The sequence below is a fragment of the Trichosurus vulpecula genome, chromosome 3 (assembly GCF_011100635.1).
Source record: "Trichosurus vulpecula isolate mTriVul1 chromosome 3, mTriVul1.pri, whole genome shotgun sequence".
Taxonomy (NCBI): Eukaryota; Metazoa; Chordata; class Mammalia; order Diprotodontia; family Phalangeridae; genus Trichosurus; species Trichosurus vulpecula.
The window spans coordinates 214755183-214761778 of record NC_050575.1 but is presented as its reverse complement, the minus strand read 5'-3'; the positions used below and the strand labels follow the sequence as shown (position 1 = coordinate 214761778).

Here is a 6596-nt window from a genome sequence, read left to right as displayed (position 1 = left end):
TTTGTAGCCTTGGCAGTTGCCAGAGGGGTGTAAAATAACATTCTGTAACAGTAGGCAAAGAAACTAAGGAGCTCTCCCCATTGGTATGGAAGCACCTTAATAAAAAACACAAGTGTGGAGAGTCAACTCTTTTAGTGCAAAACGTCTAGAACAGAACTGTTCATTCAGTCAGAAGCTAAGAAACAAACATTAGAACTCGATATTACTTCCAAAATGCCTCACTCACGTAGTATCACATACTATTCTAAGTGACAAAAAGGTGCTAATGTAATTATTTATAGATATTATGGTTGTACAGTACCTTGTACACCTGTAATTAACTTTCAGATTTTACATTAAAAATTAACTCATTGGAATGCTTCAAACTATAATCAGTGACTCATATTCTACACCAAAAGAGATAAATACTGCCATTCCAAATGATGTAACACAGCTCACCTTCAGTAACCACTCTAGTTATTAAACCCTGAGGGTCTTCCCCTCCTAGTTTGATTTTTTTTTCATTAAAGGGGCCATCTCTTGGATCATTCTTAAAGAGCCCTAATAACCGAATGGGCATTGCCTCACTCAAAGTGAGAACTTGGAAAAGACTTTTGCTTAAAAAGGCCAAGGTCTTCCACTAAATCCTGGGCCATCTTCAGTCATCCTGATCTGTATCTAGAGGAGAAAATGAGGCTGGTGACTTTGCACAGCCCTGCCTTACTTAAATCCAATTTACTTGCAAGTCACGTAATCATTTTCCTGATGTCATGGTCCTCTTTGACAATGAAGAACAAACCATACAACCTAGACTTCTTCTATACACTTTGCTTCTTATTTTTCCATGGTTCAAAAGATGATTATGGGCATGAGAAATGATCCAGTTTCCATGAATCAAAGTTTAGATTGCCCGTCAGTATTTAAAAATTTGCATGCAGTACTAAGTGGTCAGCAGCTATTCCAAATAACTGTTCAAGTTAAAGCACCAATCAAAAATGTCCTCTCTTCTACTTATGGTCTTCAAATAAAATTCTACTATTGATTACACATGAATCTAAAGTTTTGAGATCTATTCTTTAGAAAAACTGGGATTGGGATTCTTTGTAAAGGAGAAAGGGAGATTCCAAACAATAAGAACACTGTAAAGTGAACTGCACGGTGCCCTTGTGGCCATAGCTTTTCATCCTCTAAAAGGCAGCAGGCAAGGTAAGCCATCTGACTTCCTGGACTTGAGAACCTTGATTTAGAGGAACTACAAATGTTACAACTTTTGTAAGATTATAGAAAAAAATTCTTAGAAAAAATACTCATTTCAAATATTAGTCACACTGTTGAAATGCTCACCCAATATTAATCATTTGTTCTTCAGTAAAAAATAGAATATCATAATGAATGCCCCCAAATTGCTTCATCCTATTACCACAACTATTAAAAACCAAACATTTAGAAAAATCAGCAAATGTGTGTTTATGTACGGATAGGCCTTATTCAACATGTACATCTTTGCCCTCTACTAATTATTTCAGGCACTGCAGTTATTTGTATAAGTAACAACAGATAGCATCCGACAGATACTAAAACTAAGATTGAGTACCATATTGCAAAAAATCTACCACTGTACATGGGCTTACTATCAGTATACTGTTTGATGCACGTAAAGGCAAATCTAATAAAAGCCTTTTTGCGGGACCGAATGGAATTTACTTTGCCCTTGTTGGTTTTCATTCTAATCAGCACACCTTAACTTTTTGTTTATAGGTGATACTCCTTTAAAAAGTCTTATAACATTGATCATAAAGGACTGATGGTCCTAGCTTATGTAGTGCACCTGCAGGCAAGTGTACTGTAGGCTGATAGGAAAAGTCCTATTTATTGATATGGTAAGCAACAGTTCAAAAAACATGCAAGAACTTGGATCTGCATAATGTTCTGGAAGCCCTGTTACAGTGGAGGGGGCATCAAAGCTAAAATTGCGGTTCCATTGCTCAATGGGAAATCGGTTGTAACCACACAGGTCACTGGGAAGAGGCAGTTCTCTTGTGCAGAGGCCCTGACTGAGAAAGTGCCTTTGGGCTTCCCTTGGAGGAGAACCTAGGTTTCATAAGGGTCCATCACTCTCCTGTAGCATGGATTCCCAGATTGCCAGAGATTTGAAGCAGATCAGGCACTTGGCAGTGAATGTAGTCTATCTGCATGTGAACTTTCCATCCTCCCTGGCAGTCAGTGTGATTATGGGTGTGGCTGTCTTCAGAGCCCTGGTGCTACTTCTGCTGCCAGGCCTGCAGGCAGAGGGTAGTAGTGTCCTCTTCCATGTCACAGCAACTTGAGAAGTGGCAGCATTTTCTCCAGTCATGTCAGTCATTCCCGGGGCTAACTTTGGTTTCAGCTTATATAAGGGCCACTTGTGCAGAGGCCTCAAATATATGTATTAGTGCATTGGGAGGAGGCGGTCCACACCTTCTTCAACACTAAGCTGTCTTCTCTCCAGAGGCCGATCTTCATTTTTAAGTACAAACCGAAGGTTTATCAAATATCAAAGAAGATTGAACGTGAGCTCACAGGATCCCTGTGCTGCCTAATCAAATGCCACTTCTGGGCTAGATCTGATCCAACAAAAAAAGGACATTTTTTCAAGCATTAATTCAGAAAGGTGTATTTTTTGTTTATTTGAAAAGAGGGATTTCACTTGTTTATTATAAGTTCTCCTGGGAAAGCATAACCCAACAGTGTCCTGCAGCCTCTGCTTCAGAGATGGACTCCGGGCACCAGCCTGCTAGAGACTCTAGACTCTCCAACTGCCCATGCCATATTGGCTGTCTCTTCTCTGTAGACTGCTCCGAGTCCTACCAAACATTTTCTCAGTCTCTTTGTAGAACAGGAATGTTTCTTCTTCTCACTCCATGGAGCAGATCGAGAATCGGAGTTTCTCCTTGCGAGTCTTGTTCCGGTGGTGGTACACGAGTCATTTTCCTTTTCAATGCTTATTTCTACCATCTGAGGGATTCTAGTGGCAGCACAATTTTGATTTCATCTTGAAGAATTCTTTGAAGGTCTTAATTCAAGTTGTAAGACAATATTCTCTCTTAAGGGACTGCTTTGTTGTTGAGGAGCCAGATCCCCTGTGCTAGTGTTCCTTTCTTTGATAAGCATCTATTGGAGTTCACATCAATATTTTTTTTCACCGTTGTTTCCTCCTTCATGGTTAGAACGATTCTGATACCTGTATTTGAAGTTGTTGCACATCTTCCCCACTTTATCCATTGATTATGTATCTAAAACGACTGACATCTACATACATCTCCCAGTAAACAGTCTTCGTTATGGGAATGCTATGAGAAGTACGTTTTGAAATTTTCATTAATGTTTCCTGAACAGTCAAACTAAAGTTTTTCAGAACAGGAGAGATGTGAGAACGCACCTCTCCTAATTCCTTTATAAAGATGAAGGAGGGACCCTGGATGTAGAATACTGCATATATTATCACATTTTTTGATAGTTTGTTCAGCTGAATTTTCTTTCTTCCTCTTTTATATGGCTCTCTGTGATCCACAAAATTAATATATGATTCTATATCAAAACTGCTACAAAAAGCTGTCCCACGAAGACAGGAGACGCTGGGGAAAACACTGGCTCAATAAGAAGCCCCCCCGGGGGTCCCGGGGAGCTGGGGCAGCCTCCTCTGGGCACTTGTGCCTCCGAAGGACAGATCTGAGCCACACTGCAAGGGGGCGGTGAGTTTGGTGGTCAAGCCCATCACGACTTTAGTGACCGCCGGGGCACCTTCCTGCTTCCTCCCGACAGAGCCTGGAGCTCCCGGCTCCACTAGTTAGACCCCCTTTCCTGGTCACCTCCCCACTCTCTCCTCAGCCTTTTGCCCTCTCCCCCAACCCCCACCGGAATCCCGGGGTTGAAGGGGGGGGAGGGTGCATGAGGATGGGAAGGGGGGAGAGCTGCAAATCAACCATCATTTTGAAGTATTTGGGGGATTGTTACTAATAGAGGCCAAATTAAAAAAAAATCATCCTAGAGCCATAACCAGCTATCCTGGCGAATACCGTAAAACATACCCAAGACAAATATCATGGACTTCCTCAAATGCATTTTAAAAGAAAATCTCAGTTGAACAAGGGAAAGGGAGAGACAAAAGGTCTCCTGGGGAAACACAGGGCTGCTGTTGGAGTGGCCACCATTGGATCTACCTCTTGTTACCCACATGACTTTGGGCAAGTCATTTCTGAACCTCAATTTTCTCATCTGTTAAATGAAGAAGCTAGAGTGGATGATTTCTAAGGTCCCTTCCAGCTCTAAATCTATGATCTTATGGGCTTGCATGATGTTAAGCCCAGTTGTTGGTACCTACTGAAGGAGTCCAGGTGGTGTCAATGCTCTCTAACATTTGGCACCTTGGAGCAAAGCCCTGCCTTAGGTAAGTTCAGGCTCTTCCAGTAACATCTTCCATTTTTTCTTTTGTCACGGATTCGGCAGCACCGTCAACTCCTTGAAATGAATGTGAGCTTCTTGAGGACTATTTCGTTATTCTTTGAATCCCCAGCCCCTAGTACAGTGCTGTACTAGGTGGATAACAGATGCTTGTTGATTGAAAGACAAAGGTCAGTCAATTAGTCATCAAATATATTTACTAAGCACTTACTAAGCCCTGGAGATACAGGAAGAGGCAAAAGACGGTCCCTGCCCTCAGGGAGCTCAAGATTGAAATGGGGAGAAAACAAGCGAACAAATATGTACAAACTATATACAGGTTAAACTGGAAATAACTATGTAAAGGAGAGTGCTGGAGTTAAAGGGGGCTGGAAAAGACTTCCTGGAGAAGATAGGGATACAGGGCTGTTTATTTGGATACATCTAATTCAATTCAACAAACATTTATTAAGTAGCTACTATATTCAAGGTGCCTATTGTTTCAAGCTGGGCACTGGAGACACAAAAATAATAACACACTAAAAAAGATCACTTTTTCCTGGGGGATACAACATGTAAACCAAGAAGCAAATAGAAGGCAATTTGAGGAGGTGGGGGGAAGCCCCAGGAACTGAGAGTTTAGGAAAGGCCAATAACTCAACGAGTATTTTTAAAGCATACAAAATCCTTTCCCCACAGCATCTCTAATGCATTCAGGTAGCTAGTGTCCATGTTATTTTCCCAATTTTTACAGACAAGGAAACTAAGGCTCAACTAGATTAAATGGTTTGCATGGAGCCACACAGCTAGTGATAGTTAGAGCCTAGATTTAAAACTCTGGGCTCTCCTGACTTCATAGATAGCTCTGTTCCACCATGTGTATCCACATCAGGGATTCTTAACCTGGGGTCCATGAAAATTTTTTTTCTAAAATATCTTTTGATAACTACCTTTCAAAATTATTGGTTTTTTAAAGTACTTCTATGTATTTTGTTTTATAATCTGACATATTTTGTGTATTTTATAATCCTATGTATTTTATTTTATGCATTTAAAAACATCATTCTGAGAAGGAAATCCTCTTGCTACTCAAATATAGCCTTTAGAAACTATTTCAATTAACCATCACTCTTAAAAGGGCATTAGTGCTTAATATAGAATTTGTTGTTTATAGATTGACCAATGCTTATTCTTCATGACCCATTTGGAATTTTCTTAGCAATGGTACTGGAGTGGTTCCCTTCTCCAGATCATTTTTACAACTGAGGAGGATGAGGCAAACAGGGTTAAGTGCCCAGGGTCAGATAGCTAGTTGAGAATGGATCTGAACTCAGGTTCTCCCAACTCCAGCCCTGGCACTCTATCCATTGTGCTATGTCGCTGCCTTTATTGCAGAATAGCAGTTCTCTTTAAGCTAAAAGAACTACAAAGTTAATCAAACCAGCTCTCTCTAGGCTATACAGGTTAGCTGGGTCAGTCATTCATGTACCAGATTCTACTGTCCAATAAGAAAGGAGCTCACAGCAACACATTTCTGGTTTTACCCTAAACCAGCTCATTGGGATACCACAGATAGCAACAAGCACTTAAGAAAAGTTTTTCCCTAACTGGAGGTGGTGCTGAAGGACAATAACAGTTACTGGAGCTCTTAACCAGTCAAGTCAATTCTCCCTCTGACCAATCAGGAATCACTAAGCTGAAGCCTTCTCTCAACTGACTGCTTCTAACAGCCACTGTTTCAAAGGCATAGCTTTTCATTCTCCCTGCTATATTTTCAACTTTTTCAGGTCCCTCTTCCTCTCTTGCTTCAGTCTGTTCAGTAGCCTGAAGGAAAGCCTCCTGACTGGCTCGTTCTCTCCCTTTTCATTCTCTCTCTCTCTCATATTATATAATATATAATTATGTGTAATTATATATTATAGAATATATACATACATAATTATTGGAGATATCCATCATGCCTTAGCTCTAAAATCTCTAATTTTCCCATCTTTTTCGTGCCCTTCAAACTATGTTTCTTTATAGTTACATTTCTTTTTAAAAATATTAAATAAAAAAATCTTTCTCTGTCTCTTTATAACATTAGACCATTCCTACACAAGCAAGGCATGACTCTACCATGTTGACAAAGAGATCCAGTTTCTAAAATCTACACCACCAAGAGATCATTTTCTCTTGAAAACTGTCCAAAATCTCGT

General features: G+C 40.3%; 1 pseudogene; it reads right to left on the bottom strand.

Annotated features, from left to right (window-relative positions):
• Positions 1-1679: 1679 nt before the first annotated feature.
• LOC118845081 lies at positions 1680-3240 on the bottom strand (annotated as a pseudogene).
• Between the last annotated feature and the right edge of the window lie 3356 nt (positions 3241-6596).